Here is a 17,455-nt window from a genome sequence, read left to right as displayed (position 1 = left end):
GGGTTCACTCGGTGCTAAATCCTACTCCCATCTGAATAGACACTGAACATGATTAAATAAACTAAACTGGACTGAGTTCATTGAGTTCTGTTGAATGACAGAATACTAGAAAGATTACTGAAGAACTGAGCTTTCTGAGATTTTTAGGATTACTGAGTTTACTGAGTTTTCCTGAGTCACATGACTGACTGAATTCTACTGAACATGGCTTCACTGAGGATATCGTGAAAACATGACACAGGCTCTAGGAACACAGCTAAATTGTTGGGTATTAAATACCCCCAGGACTCGATAGCATAATAGTAATTCATGGCATAAATTCTAAAAAACAACAATGTCTACACACATATCCATAATCCATTGACTAAGACATTTCATCAATTTGACATGTATTAACTTGTATATGAATGGGGATTTCATATTATCATACTAGTAAGATACTTTTCCTTCCCATAGGCATTTAATCAAACACATAGTGAGCATAGTATATGCAGACAACATTACTCAACAAGTAAACATCATGATTCAGTTCTAATTTCACCATTCAAGGGTTTAATCGTGGGTTCACATGAATCTACACCTATAATAATTAATTCCACTTAAAATTTATCACCAAACATGTATTAGAATTCAATTGGTCATTATCAACATGAACAAAAGCAAACCTAACATGGAATTCATAAACATCCATATACTTGAACTTTGAAAAGAGATTCTTGGGCTTGATAGATGAAAAGAGTCCATGAATGAACACTATGCATACCTGAGTTAATGAATTTGGAAGGACTAGTAGAGAGTTCTTGTGATTTGTCCCTTGAATTTAAGAGAAGGACTGGTGGAGAGTTCTTGTGATTTGGCCCTTGAATTTGAGAGCTAGGGTTCCTTGGCTTGAGAGAGAGCAACTCAATTTGGGAAAAGTAGAGTGAATAATGATATCCTTAGGTCATGTAGGGTTAAATTTCATGTTTAAGGATGAACTAAAATCATAAGAAAAGACCCATTTAACCCTGGATGCGTCTTTTGATTTTTGTGAAAATCTCCCGATTTGGCAGGCTGGTGCGACGTGACGCTATCGCACTGTGTCACTAGAAATTTCCCACTGGGAACTGGGCTAATGGTGTGACGCGGTGAAATCACATTGCAATACTAGATAGGACCTGTAAGTTTGGCACGACATGGAGACATCGCGCTGAGACACTGAAAAAAGGACAATTCTTAATTTGAGCCTTGGCGCGATGCACCATAATTGTGAAGGCTCACTGGATTTTGACGATTGCCATTTTGGCCTGCTCCGCGATGCGTTGATGGCTCAGGTGATACACTGTCTCACTAAAAAAGCTCTAACTTTTCGCCCGGCCGTTGGATTTTGGGCGAATTTGGTATCGATAGAAATCTTATTCAGTTTTCCACATGACAAAAAGTGAAAATATTGAAAATACCACATGTATAAAAGTGGATTCATCTTTAAAACAAGTCTCCTACATCTTTGGGACAAATTTAAGATAGGTAGAAGTATGGGGTATTACATATACTTCAAAAGAACGTTCCAAATACAAACATCTGTGACGTAGACTACTGAAGAGAAACATCTTATCCCTTTACAAATTGTCAAATCTTCTTGGACTTGGTAGAAATGTTGGCATAAGAATATCTGGACAAGGCAAAAAAGTGTGACTCATACTCTGCAACAGTCATGGAGCCTTGCTCCAAGCGATTAAACTCATCTCTCATCTGATCCCCCACAATGTAAGGCATAAATCTCTCTAAAAAGGTAATGGCAAACTAATCCCAAATCATCTCAAGAGAATCAAGAGGTCTGTAACTAACAAGTGACCTCCACCAATCTCTAGCAACATCTCTCAACTGATAACTAATAAAAGCAACCCCATGAAAGGTAAAGCCAATAGAAATATAAAAATGGAGACTTAAAAGAACCCATATAATGCAACTTCTCTCGACAATCAATTAAGAACTCGTAGCCATCCTCTCCCACAGCAGCACCACTAAATCTAGGAGAACCCAAATGAGTAAATCTCTCGAACCTCTTCTGATCCTCAAAAGACATAACTATACTCGCAGCAAGAGGAGGAATGGTGAATCTGACAGGCTAAGATCCCATCTGGGGAAGTAACATAGATGAAGGTTGAACTTCCGACCTCAAAATACCAAAATCAGATACTGGTACTGAAATAGGAATAGTACTCGAGGTCTGAGGAGTACCAAGAGTAAAAGCGAGCGCAATTGGAGGATCCACACTTGAAACTATAGGAACACAAAATGCACTCAAATGAGCACCCTCCAAACTAGTCAACATACGAACCAACAACCTCTCTAACACTAGGATAAAAAACTCGGTCGAACTAAAGTAGAACCCACACTTCCAACATGCTCAACATGAGGCTCGAGAAAAAGTCTCCTAGCACTACTCCTAGATGGGGCGGATCTACGTGCCCATCCACTACCTTGAGCCCGCCCATGACTCACAACTCGCCCACTAAACTAGGCTCTCTTCCCGAATGAAGCTCCACATCTCTAACCTCATGAGACCTAGTCATCACCTTCTGCATAGAAAAGAGTGAAATATGACTTATAACACAAGGTGTGAAAGAAATTCACACGATAATGAACAAAATGAGAGAAATTTCATAAAGACATCCTATAGCCTCTCAAAGATACATATAGACATCTGTGTACCGATCTGCGAGACTCTATTAGGCATACCATTCTTACACTATTAAGATAAATGAACTGGCTCTGATACCAATTTATCATGATCCTAAAATTCAAGGGTCATGATAACACTTGTTACAGTGAACCTTGACAAGTAAGCCTATCATCCAAAATGATATAAAATGAAAAGTAACATCCAAACCTAAATATAGGCTCCTAGAATAAAGTCGAACCACAGAATTATAACAAAAGTAGAAAGAAACATAATTAATAATACCAAATCCAAAAACCTAGCATCAATAGTGTAAGAACTGCTAATACAAATTACGAGTCAAATATATCAGAATATCCAACAGGAACAATATCTATCTCCGAATACTAGTAAATACATGAACAAATACAGAAAGATAAAAGTGGACCCCAGACGCATAAAAGTCCAAGTGCTGCGTTGAATAACTTTGAAGGAGCCCAAAATCAAGCCACGTAAGATGCACCCACACCAAAATCTGCACCAAAAAAGCATAGTAGGAATAAGTACGGTCCACTTTTACTCAGTAGGTATCATAGGACGATCGAACAAAGTAGAAAATAAAACATACAAAATACACACTAAAGGCACGTCACCTGTAATCAAAAAATGTCCCAAAACGGTATCTCATACCACTTGCACTAACAATTCTATAATATCCACATATAATACAACAAAGCATCAAAAAAGAATACAAGTATACATTTATACATCATATAAGAAAAGAAAAGAAGAACAACATATACGAGAGCATCAAACACAAGTAAGGAAGGATAGAACAATAGATAGGTAACCATTCAAACAGAATATACAATCACATCACAAGCATAATAAAGTAAATATAATAAGAATAATGATGATGAAGATGATGTAATGCATGAGGTTATCGCATAACCTCAAGGCCGTCACACAGCCTTTGAGATCAGCACACAATCTCCGTATACACCTATGGATCTAAATCTAAAATACATAGGACCTATGAGGGGTTCGTTAACCTATATACAATCCATGTATCCATATCTTCTCCCCGGCATATCCCTTGAGGAGGGTTTTATAAGATGTCACATTTTTTACTGTAAAAAGGTGTTAGTGTTTCTTAATATTTCCACGGTGATACCATTGTTTCATGAATGAGTGTGAAGATGCATGCTCATAACTAACCACAATGACTATTTCTACAACCAACTAATATACCATTACATGAGCCAAATATCCACTCATTATTTCCAACCATTCATGAAATTCGACATGATTCGTATGCCAATAGAGTATGAATACATCACAACACATAATTGGTACCACAACATGTTTTTTCATCAAACAAGATACAATTATTACCATATATAGAATCCTATCAATATTATGACCTCACACGGTCACACATAGCTCATAATATTCCAAAACCACCACATAACATCACATATTGGCCTCCATAAGGGCATAACACATTAATATAGCCATTTTTTATAATTAGTTCTCACACTCTTAACATATATTTTGTATCAAAATTAACTACCTAACTCAGTCTGAAAGAAGTTAAGTCATAACCTACCTCGAGGGTCAAAAACTGCAACAAAAGCCTTCAACCTACAATCTTAATCCCCATGAATGGACCCGAAATCAACTAAAATATCAACATATAGAATCTATGCATTAAAATAAAGTCAATAATATTCCTATTTCTTAATTTCAAGTTGGGGTCAAAACAGACCTTGAAACAGGTTTTCAAAAAAGAAAAACAAAATTTTAACTTTATTTCAAAAACATATTTCCCATATTTTCGGGTAAAATCTTTGAAATTCATTTGTAAATCAAGAATCAAAGTTATTTTGAAGGTGAAATTGAGGGGAAATGAATAATTATAGGATTACAAACTCATTCAAGTGAAAAAAAAGAGTGAAATTGAGGTTTAAATTGGAGAAATACCATTTTTAGGCCTTAAGGGCCAAAATCAAAGAATTTTATACTTAATCCATATTTAAGACAAGAATTTAATGTTGAAGATTGAATAAATTAATCAAAATAAGTGTATTGGAGCTTACCCAAGCTTAGAAGTGGAAAAAATTTCTCAAAATCGCGAAACCCTAAACTCCAAGTCTCAAGAATGGTGAAAAATAGCAAAAATTAGGTATTTATATACAGAGGCATCATGATCGCGGACCATGGATCGCAATCGTAGCACCTTGACTATCAGGGAAATTGTGATCGTAAAGCAGGGTTACAATTGCGACACTTACTTACACGCTATATCGCGATCGCGGGTGCACCAACTAGGGACTTAGTTTCTATTCGAGTCTCCGCAGGCCCCTCGAAATTCATCTGAAAATTCATGAACACAAATGAAATATGTTATATTATCAAATTCAACACTCCAATCTCAATGGCAATAACAGAATTTCAAAAAAAATGTCGTTTTCACAAAATTGACCTCTGAAACTCAAAATCACAACTTTCTAAATCGAGGATCGAAATGAGATTTAAAAGCTATAAAATTACACCAACCATGTTACCACCCTAAAATCAACATTTACGATCTGCTGGCGCAATCTGTTTTGTCATCTGTTGCACGAATTAAAAGATAACAGCTAAAATCAATTATAAGGCTCTCAAAGCTGTTAAAAACCACAATATCACATAAATGACACCAAAATGCATTGAAAACTATATCAATTATCCCCACATCCTAGAAATACTACAATGCAACTATGAGGAGAGGTAAAATAGTCAAATCACACCAAAAAAACATATTTTACATATCTCATCAAAGTTCGGGTCATTACATAAAATCTCTTTTAGCCTTATTTTTATGCATTTTCGCATTTTAAGATACTCAAATTTTTCTTTGATTTCCATATTTAGTGGCTTGTATTGGTGATTACCATACCTAGAATTATTTATGTCGTGACTATACTAGTCTATTAATATATTTTTGAGATTATTTGGGATTTATTATGTCCTTATTTTCTTCCTTTTCTATAAGTTTGGGATGTTGTATTTGGAATTAGGTTCCTCGCTTACCTATCATTAAGGGAGGGATAGTGATACAAGAAAAATCACGGGGACACAAGAAACTCACAAAATAGTCCATAAATTCACCCAAACCCAAAAGCTCTTTTGAGAAAAAGTCTCGGCCAACTTCAACAATACAAAAATGGCACAATAACAAGGTTCTTAGCACCTATTTCAGCAGACATCAAACTAGATTAACAACATGAGAATGAATAACACAAATAACAACAACAATATTATAACAAGAACAACAAGTCACGACTTACAGAACTAGAACAACACTAACAAGAATTACAATAAAAGAAAAAGGATAGATAGATAGACTACACAAAGGAATAATCTTAAGAACCCAATATCCTATTCCATTCTTGGACCCTTAAAACAACACATAATGATTCACCTATCTCTTACGTGACACAAGATTGGATTCCACCTCTCTAGCATCTACGTTTTCAAGTAAAAATACAATCACTAGTGATTTCACACTAGATTTTTCCCTAGTTTCGGCCAAGCCTCCTAAAGGAGAGAGGACTTGTCTTTCTAAGTGCTTACAACTTCAATATTCAACAAAAAGTAAGTCTAAAATCCCTATAATGTTCCTTTTATAGATATTACAAAATATAAGTTAAAATGACCAAAAGACCCTTCAAAGAGTGGGCGCCCATCAAGTGTAAGTTATGGAATAATTTTGGTGCATTTTGGGCCTCTCTGACACTTCAATTTCACACACCAAGGCTCGGGTCCAACACGCACTCTCATAAGTCCACATCTGCGATTATTCTCGTATCATCCTCTCCATCTTGAGAGGAATTTGTCCACAACTTCACGACTTCACCTCGTTCAATTGGTCACTTCAAAGGAAACCTACTCAAAATGGTCTGCAAACAAGTCACTAAAACAAGTCAAAAATAGTCCACAAAAACATGAAGAATATGAGGGCGCAATAACAATAAGTCCCGGCCAACATCTTTATTTTGAACCTCGGTTTTCTCTCCATCTTGAGCCTTGTCTTTATCTTCATCCAAAACACATAGTGAATGACAAAGAAAACACTAAAAATATCCTACCTCTTTTCTTGGTGAAGGGTTCCTTGGGGTTTCTTACGTCTACCCCTCAACTTTTCTTCCATCATATATGCATCATTGTAGACTCCATGTCCTTCATGTTCTTTTTTACCACACTTCTCTATATGGACATATCGGTTTAGGTGAAGTGGAGTTTTTGATGAAAGAATTGATTTGGTAATGTGGAGCTTTGGTTGTGGAACTTGGATGGGAGGAGATTGGTTTCAAAGTCCTTCTTGTTGAACTTAATCGAATTGAGGGAGAAGTGACCTACATAGGTCTCGGGTTGGAGGACATTTGGTGGCTTGGCTTATGTCTATGTCATTTGGTGGTGGTCTTGGAGGAGTGATTGTTTGAGGTAAAGTTTTGGAAGTAGAAACATGAGAATTCCTTTGGCTCTCCACTCGATCCACTCTATCAAGTATAGTAGACATATCTAACAGTGCCCAAGCGCACACGCAAGTGTACGTGGTCTACCGAGTAATATAGTGGCCTTCAAGAAAGCCAAATTATTGATCCCACAGAGACTAGATTTGGCAATGATTTTATTTTAGTTCACAATTTAGATTCACTTGATATTATTCTAATACTTATGGGTGCCGTATTTATGTTATGTAATCTAGTCCTGTGCTTTACTATGAGTTTGTGTGGTATCTCATGACTTGAGCCGGGGGTCTATCGGAAACAGCCTTTCTACTTCTTTAGAGGTAGAGGTATGGACTGCGTACATCTTACCCCCCCCCCCCAGACCCCACTAGGTGGGAATACACTGGGTTTGTTGTTGTTGTTGCAAGTAAATTAAATAATACGTAAAGTAAAGATCTTGTAATACTCAATAGGAGAAAACCCAGGGTTGAAGCACTCTGAACAATCATATTATGCTATTGGAGTTCATTCGTGGACTTGCTTATCTTGGTTGTTGATTCGTAGGGTAAATTGCGCGATTATGGTTTCCCAACCTCTAATCTATTACCTAAGTTGAACCTGACACCTACTTCGTTAAGCGGGGATGTAATAATTCACTTAAGTTCTCAACAAATATCATCCTACATATGAATCAAATAAGGTATCTAAGTACATCTCTGTCCTAGATACTAATTCAAGTTTCTTATTTTATAAAGAATCAAGAACCATACTCTATTTATTCTCATATTCTATCACCCTATTTCCTCTTCTGAGTTTACAAGGTTGACAATGGATGTATTCTAAGGGTCGCAAATCCTTAAAATAGTTAAAACAATAATAAACAAACAACCAATATTGATAAGCAAAGAAAACAAACTTAATTCATAGTAATAGCAATCATGTTCTTGGCTTCAACCCCGGAAAGGGAGTTTTTTAGCCACTCATAGCTATAATCAGCATCCAATTAATTGTATGGATGATTAAAACCATAAAATAAATCTAAATTAAAGAAATAAAAACCTAAAAAGAAGTTTTGGTAGCCTCCAATGTTGTTCCAAGTGATTTAGGGGTTCAAAGATATCCCAAAACGTGTTTTAACCCCACTTGGATATTTATAGTATATAAGTCATAACCCTACTTGGATTAGGTTTCCACGTTGTTTTCCTTCATTTCAGCATTTTTCTCCCAATTTTTATCACTTGCGCATCACGCCACAGTGTCAAATGGCATCCTGGACACAACTGGGCACTTAACTCCCGATTTTGGTCATTGGCGCTAAGCGGTGCAATCGCGTTGAGACACTTTTTTTGGACAATTGCGAATTGGGAAGGATCTGCAATGTGGTGTTTCACCATTTTGATCCCCTTATGAATCAAATGGAATGCAGAACGCTCCAATTGGACAAACACAAACTCCACACGCGCTCAAATATTTCCAAGGTTCCAAATTGGTGTCCAGCTTTCATCTTGTGCTTTCGTGGTCATTTCTGAGCCCTTTTAAGTTGTTTCCACTTGATATAAAGCATTTATATCCTTAATATAACATAATAATACATTTACAAAGCATAATATAGCATTAAAAACAACAATTTAGAGCTCAAAATAACACAACATCCTCAACGATCAACTAGAAACACGAGCTAAGCATAGGCTAAATTCACATTGAGCTTTAACTCATTGTTTTGACTCTTTTCTTGATTCAATTGACCCTTGAACATTATAACTAAGTTGTTTTACATATAAATACATAATAAAAACCTTATTAACTCATTAAAACACATTAGAACTCAACACAGTAGACTAGAAAAACACCTAGCTCAAGCTAGTTATACTAGTTTTCTCGGTTGAACTCTAAATGCTCAAATTGAATCAAAACTCATGTGAAACCACCATTAAACATTATAAACACATACTTGGACACATAAAAGCTCATTTATATCATTATCAACATATATAGCATAAGAATCATCCTCAAAACAAGGATAAAAATGCTAGAATAGTGATGCTAGAGTGCAAAATACACTCAACATCAATATCCGAGCTCAATTTTTCAAGACTCGCATTCACCTTAGTTATTTCTAGGGAAATATCATCAAGGTGGGGCAAAATGGTGTCCATTATGGCCAATGAGTTACCTAAAAAACAGAAAACGCGTTAGTTGTACAAAATATGCTCACTTTCTTTTTATTTCGTGTCTCTCGGATCCCTCACTCTCAATCTCACAAGTGTTGCAAGCTTACTTGTACTCCGAGAGGTGTTGAGAGGTGAATCCAACATCTACAATGACTCCCAAGAGTAAGGAAAACACGCAAGGATGTATTACAATAACTCAAAAGAATTAAGATACACAAAGAAAAGTTAACACGAAGAACGGTTTCAAAACTTTACAATCTAGTACTATCTTGTAAGTTAGATTTGGAATTGACAAACGAAACTAAAGACACAAAATGAGTCTAAAAGATCAAAATTTGAGATTAAAATTTATCTGTGAATAGTAATTAGGGTGACGTGGCAGTATGCAATTGGTCTCGATTCCACACAACTTTAGTCACAAATTTGAAATTTTAATCTCCACACAATTTGGAATAAAAGATAATTAGTTTTGGAAGAAAAGTATAAGTCTTGAGTCCTTGGTAAGTTTAATATTAAAAAGGATGATCTTGACTTGTACTAGTTCCACCAAACAAGGCTCCTTGATTTAAGGATAGTAGTTGAAAAAGTTGATGTCAAGTCTAGGATGTGATGGTTCAAGTCTTCTCACCAACAAACTTTACAACTTTTATCTTCACCTCTTTGAATCTATTTGCACTTTTTTGTTGGTTAAGTTATAAGGCTAGGTGAAGAACAAGATGAACACAACAACAGTCTTCAAGAACATAACAACAACTTCATACGGCCAAGACAACAACCACAAGATTTGGCCACCTTCAAGTTCACATCAACAATGTCATCATTTTTAAGCTCAACTTTAGATCTAGACACCTTTGTGTTAGTGATAAAGAAACCAACACAAGAAACAAACTAGACAAACAAAATAATTACTAGATCTAGACACCAAACAAGCCTTGGCCAAGATGTAACAACAACACTAACCCTCGACCAAGAATAAGAACAACTTCAACTCTTTTTTTTTTTAATTTTCTAACAAGCAAGCCCAAGATTTGATCTTGTAGGAACAAGATCAAGACATGCTCTGATACCAAATGATACAAAAAAACCACGAGGATACAAGAAACTCACAAAATAGTCCATAAATTCACCCAAACCCGAGGGCCCTTTTGAGAACAAGTCTCGGCCAACTTCAACAACACAACAATGGCACAATAACAAGGTGTTTAGCACCTATTTCAGTGGACAACAAACTAGACTAACAACATGATAATGAAGAAAACGAAGAACAACAACAATGTTATAACAAAAACAACAAGTCATGGCTTACAAGAACTAGAAAAAAAACTAGCAAGAATTACAATAAAAGAAAAAGAATAGATAAATAGACTACACAAAGGTATAATCTTAAGAACCTAAGATCCTATTCCACTCTTGGACCCTTAACACCACACACAATGATTCACCTATCTCTTACATGACACAAGATCAGATTCCACCTCTCTAGCATCTACGTTTCCAAGCAAAAATACAATCACTAGTGATTCCACTCTAGATCTTGCCCTAGTTTCGGCCAAGCCTCCTAAAGGAGAGAGTACTTGTCTTTCTAAGTGTTTACAACTTCAATATTCAACAAAAACTAAGTCTAAAAGCCTTACAATGTTCCTTTATAGCTATTACAAAATATAAATTAAAATGACCAAAAGACCCTTCAAAGAGTGGGCGCCCATCAAGTGTAAATTATGGACTGATTTTGGTGCATTTTAAGCCTCTCTTACACTTAAATTGCACACACCAAGGCTCGGGTCTAACACGCACTCTCAAAAGTCCATATCCGTGATTATTCTCATATCAGATAGGAGCCATCACGATCTCAAAGTTGGGTCGTGACACCTCATAATGGCACTATGGTAGTTTTAATTTTCTTAAAATTCTCTAAAATTGAGACATGTGTCAATAAATTATTCTTCTCCTCTAAACTTATGACATGTAATTGATAAGATTATGGTAATTTTACTTTTCTTAAAAAAGTCCTCTAATTGTGACATGCGGTTGGTAAATTACTTTCTCCGTCTAAAATCATTACATGTAACGGATAAAATTATTTTTCTTCCTCTAAAATTGTGATTTCTTGTTGATAAAATTACTTTTTCCAACTAAAATTGTGATATGTAGTTGCTCAAATTATTTTTTCATACATTTTCTTTCCTGTCACTTGGGCTTTTGTACTCGGTATATTACAATAATATGATAAACTACTCTATTTATAGAGTTTGTCTTTATATTTAATTGTTTGGCTAATCGGTAAATTCTCTTAGAAGTTTTCATTGTCATATTCAATTTTGGATAAGTTACATATCATTTAATTAAGTGACCTGATAAATATAAAAATTAAATATCCAATTATAATTGTGATCTATTAAATTGTTGGTATTTCATGACTTTATTAATACATCTTTAATAACATTATTGGTACAAAATTTAGACAAAATACTTATTTGATGACAAAATTAAAAAGGTTTTATTTTAAAACTATCTTTAGCATGTTTATTTATCTTCAAAGAATTAAAATAATCTTTAAAAAATTTATATTATACACGTATTTCTATTTATGTGTTTTAAAGAATTTATCTTGTTTATTACTCTTTTTCGATGTACCTTACGTTATGTTCTTTTTATATATTATTAAAATCTACTTTCTTACGAGTTTAGTAAAAGAATGATTTGTAAAATATTAAAATTTGATAATTTCTTTTATATAATAATTGTTTTTTACAAAAAAACATATTATGATTTGTGGAGAAATTTCTTCAGTTGCATTAATATTTCATAACTCTTTTTTTCCTTGCTATTTCTATTAAATAATCTTTTATGGAAGACGTTATTACAAATACTTAGGAGATGAAGAAGAGAAAAGAGAAAAACAGTTAAAATTGTTTCGAATTTTTGTGATTATACAAGTTTATATTTTATTATTGATGAATCAACAAGGATTTTCATGTAACTATTTTTTAAAATTATGTTTTATGAATTGAATATAAATTTTTGTGGACAATTTTATTCATTGCTTATGAAATATTATCAACCATTATCAATTTATTTTAAAAAAAATTAATTAAAAATTAATATTCTTAAGCATAAATTTTGTAAGAAAACTAATTGTTTGAGGTTTATTTTAACAAATTTATTTTTTTCTTAATTTTGTATAAAATTAAATTTGAGTCATCACATCTGTTTAGCTCAAATTTATGTTTTTTTTGTCGAATTGAGATTGTTTTACATATTTTAAATCAAGTTATTATAAAATATCAAATCTCTTGAGTTTGGGCCCGAACTTAGCACAGACCTTATGAAACTAGTTATTACTATATAAGAAGGTTAGAAGCAGGCAACACTTAAACGACATGTCTGCTTCTAGCTAGGGACATTTTTGGTATTTATAATTTTTGTGTTTTAAGATGATTGTATCTCATTGCTTCATATATGTACCTTCATATCATTAGATATAAAAATTAAAAATCAACATATGTGTTTCTTTTTACTTCTTTTTTCCGCCGACTTCACATGAGTTTTTATTGTTCTTTACCTCTTTTATCGCCTACATCACGAGTTTTTGTTGTTTTTACCTCTTCTCCCGCCTACTTTACTTTAGTATATGGGCACATCTTCTTTTCTTTCATGCCTTTTTTTATTTGGCATACAACAACAACAACAAACCCAGTGTATTTCCACAAAGTGAGATCTGGAGAGGGTAAAATGTACGCAATCCATCCCGCTACCTCCAAAGAAGTAGAGAGGCTGTTTTCGATAGACCCCCGGCTCAAGATAGAGCATAGTATACAAGGTCATAGTGAAACATGAAACAGGATGGATGGCATAACAGAAATAAGGAATAAGAGATAATAAAAATGGATATCAGAGAAATACGAAATAAGAGACAATTATGCTCTCCAATTTTATTTGTCATAATACATAAATATATCATATTAACTTGGACTAAACTGAAAATTATCCTCTCCAATTTTTAGTGTGCACAAGTAGATACTACTTATATAAAGTTGAACAAATAGATACGTGCGTCCTATGTGGCACATACGTGTCAACTCGCATGAGATTGTCATGTAGATGTCACATAGGGTATTTATATAAATATATAAGTAAATAATTAAATAAAACATACATATTAGTATTACTACTATTTAGAAAGGCCATCAAGTGGACGACCAAGGGTATCTAAGGTAATTCATATTAATTTTTTTCTTTTTTTATTAATATATAATGTGTTGGTTTCCAAAAAATCTAGGATATTTCAAGTTTTCTCTGCCACATATAAACTAAGAACCAACCATCTGTATTCTATTATCACCACAAAAATGCAGTGAAAGGCTTATTTAGAATACAGATATTTCTACACTTGAACTGTATAAATAAGAGCACTATTTTACTTATAGTCGGTTATTTGTTCAATCATCTACAACAAACCGCATAGGTAATTTTCTTCCTAATCTGTTTTCAACCTTTTTCCCCCCTCGACGAAATTAATTTTTTTTTTTGTGGTGTTATAAGTTGGAAAGTGAGATTATTGATTACCTTTCTCTCTCTTTAAAAAAAAGGCTTATTCTACTGATTTCTTTGTGTTGTTTATTAAAAGGCAGAAAATAGATTCTTGAATACCCATTATTTTATTTTATTTTTGGCTTATTTTTCTTCTGTTACAAGTTGAAATGCGGAATTCTTGAATACCATTTTTTAAAAAATAAAAATCTTCTCATTTATGTGTGTTTCCTTCTCTTTTTTTAAGCTTATTATGGTGATTTTGGTGTGTATTTTTTTTGTTCGAATATGGGATTATTTCTTGTGCTTGTGTAGCTTAATTGTCTGCTTTTTGATGTATGGATATCATTGATTGCTAAAGAGTAATGAAAAAACATAGCAGGATTTCTTGTTTAAAGTCTTCTTTCATTTTTTTGGAACAAAAGAAACAAAGAAATAAATTAATTCGTATCCGTATCTTGGATGCAACAATTTTACTGTATATGCTCTCCGCAGAGATAGTTTTAAGCATAAGATCAGATGGAGCGGGAATTGGGAGAGGAAGGATGAAATGGAAGATAGCAACTTTTATAAATTTTAAATAAGTAAAAGATACCAAATTTTATCTTTAATCTCAAGATTAAAATGTCTAACTAAGGTGAAAAATTCAAGTACTATAATGAGTGAAAATATGACAACTTGCTTTCCTATAATGCCCGGATTTTCAAACTTATCAAATGGATAAGAGTTGATAGTGATCACTTTGTTACGATATACTCTAGGGAGTTTCTCAACCTTTCATTATAGCTTGTAGGCTCTTCACTTAAGAAATGGAAGCATCTAAAAAAGAGAATTTTGAATGCATCAAGAAAAAGCAACAATTCACTGTTTCAAGAAATAGAAAAACTTAATTTGAAGTAAACAAGCACCTGAGCTAGAACCCATCCAACGAGTCAGTCAATGTCACTTTTATAATTGGAGATTACTAGGGCAGACTCTTTTACCGAAATCATTTACTAACCAAGAATAAGTTTACACAGGAAAAATAAAGATACAGACAACTTATCTGGGGAAAGAATTAGGATATCAAAGATGATGCAACTTTCTTAACCATTAACCTGTACATTTGTTGATCTGCTTATAGCTCAACCTAGTCGGAAGAACAGAATACTATAGCTTACTCTTAAAACACAATTGGAATCAATTAGGTGACTGTTTTTAGTGCAACCTTTCCCTTACATGCCCTGTTCTCAAATAATTAACTATTTATGGAAACCTCCTAAGTAATGGTTATGTTGAAAACTGATGTTCCGACCTAAAACAAACTTAACTTATATATATATAATGATGACAATGTAAAATAAAGGAATTCCTAACTGGCCCAAATCTAAACGAATTGACGTTATGGTTCTTTCCCAGTTAGTTGTTCTTTCTTTCTGACTATATTAATCTACAATTACCTTTAAACGACTGTTATAATGTAAAAAATATTTGTATCTTTGACCTACTGATCGGAGGGCTATATTGCACCATTTATGGGCTGCGCTTACAGAATGGAATGTTTAGTATATATACAAGCTTCATTTCAAGGATGTTAGTGAAAGAAGAAGAAGGTAGTATCTCAATTATCCAGTAGTTTTGTATAAATATTATTTCCATGGTAATCCATATATGCTCTAACATTTTGCTATGAGCTTATTCGTTCTTGTTGACTAATTTACAGAGAAAGGCTTGGAGAGGCATATGATAGGAGACATTGCTGCGACACTGCTGTTGATCACTTAACTTTTTTAAAATTAGATATGGATGGGTTTGGTCGAAGTATAAAAGCTGGGAGGACTCATTCGACTGAATATACTTATCTTTATAAGTGCATATTATACATTGTTTGTATAGACAACTTAGAAAAGGGAGCTCTTTTGTTTGTGATAATATTGTACAAAAGCTATAACTTATATGGCATGGAGGATCACTGGATTACTAAGACAAATAATAATACAATGGGGTTAGAGTCTGGAGATCCACCAGAAACCGATGGCCTAAATTATGGGGAAGTTCCAAGATTGTTCTAGGAAATGGAAGGAAAACTTCCTTTTGACATAATGTGTGAGTGGGTCGACAGACTTTGAAGCAATAATTCCCCACTATCTACAATACAGAAATGAGCTATGGTTTTTTATGTTAGTGATATACATGGCCGGAATCTAACCTTCAGAAGATTGTTCCATGAATAGAAAGTTGATAACTTCACAGAATTCTACAACACCATTGAACAACTTTAACAATCTAAATGCTAAAGAAGATGCCTTATTGTGGAAAGAGATAAAGAAGGGGACCTTCACCATGAAGTCAGCTTATACACTTTTGGACAGTCCTACAAATACTCTTAGGTTGGAAAAGGATTTGGTGAGTTAAAATACCTTTCAAAGTGTTTGTTTCATTTGGTTAGTTCCCGGGCAAGCTATTTTAACAAAGCCTGGGAGGTTCGAATGCTACTCTATTTTTTGGGCTGCCCTATTTGTACTCTAAACATCGACCCTTCTAGCGCCATATAACCTGCTATTGCCTGGCCATTCCGACTTAATAACTATTGTGTTTGTCTTCGTTGAATAAAGATTTGTTCTATTATCACATTTTCAACTTCTGACCTAATTTAATCTTTAAATCTTATTTAACAGGTGTTTGATAGAGAATGCCTAAATGATTGATCACAACAACAAAAATGCATCTCCTATTGTAGAATCTATAAATATTATCTGTATCAATGTAAATAGACTACATTCACTAACATATGTGAATGTGACCATCCAATAGTATGTTATTTCCACGACTGCATAAAACGTACATTTGAAATCGTTTTAATCAACTGATCCAATCAAATGGGATAGTCCCTTACTGTTACATCTTTATTTTATTCTATTATACGCGTTGGGCCCGTGCAACGCACGAGCATACCTATCTAGTACTACATATAAAAGGCTAGCATCAGGCAGCACTTGGACGATATGCTTGTTTCTAGCCAGGGACATTTTTCATACTTTATAATTTTGGTGCTTTAAGAAGATTGTATGTCATTTCTTCATACGTGTACCTTCATATTATTGGACCAAAAATTAAAAATAAATATGCGTACTTTTTACCTCTTTTTCTCCGACTTCACATGAGCTTTTATTGTTTTTTCACCTCTTTTTTTTCCGACTTCACATGAGCTTTTATTGTACCTCTTTTTCCACTTGGAGCCCGTTTGGATAAGCTAAAGAAAGTGGCTTTTAAAAAGTTCTTTAAAAGTGCTTTTGAAAATGCTGAAACTTATTTTAAAAATAAGCAGTTACATGTTTGGATAAAAGTGCTAAAACTGAAAAAAAGTTGTTGATGTGTTTGGTAAACAAGTGTTGTTAAGCACTTCTTTTTGTCAAAATGTCTGAAATATCCTTAAAGCTTTTAACAATATGTAGAGTTGATTATTATTAATTTTTATTTCTAAAATAATTCAAATTAAAATTAATATATATATTTTAAATTCATTTTCAATATATATATATATATATATACATACATACATACATACATATATATATATATATATATATATATATATATATATTGTTACTATAATATTAGAATTTAGTGTTTATATA

General features: G+C 33.6%; 1 long non-coding RNA gene across 1 annotated transcript; it reads left to right on the top strand.

Annotated features, from left to right (window-relative positions):
- The first annotated feature begins 13,619 nt into the window (after window positions 1-13,619).
- LOC107848665 lies at window positions 13,620-16,725 on the top strand. The gene is made up of 3 exons (XR_001668147.2): window positions 13,620-13,773; window positions 15,370-15,430; window positions 15,541-16,725. It is a non-coding gene; the product is annotated as an uncharacterized LOC107848665 (long non-coding RNA).
- The last annotated feature ends 730 nt before the right edge of the window (window positions 16,726-17,455 follow it).

The sequence above is a fragment of the Capsicum annuum genome, chromosome 11 (assembly GCF_002878395.1).
Source record: "Capsicum annuum cultivar UCD-10X-F1 chromosome 11, UCD10Xv1.1, whole genome shotgun sequence".
In the NCBI taxonomy this organism is placed as follows: Eukaryota; Viridiplantae; Streptophyta; class Magnoliopsida; order Solanales; family Solanaceae; genus Capsicum; species Capsicum annuum.
Note: the sequence above shows the minus strand (reverse complement) of the source record. Positions and strands in the feature narration are given on the sequence as shown.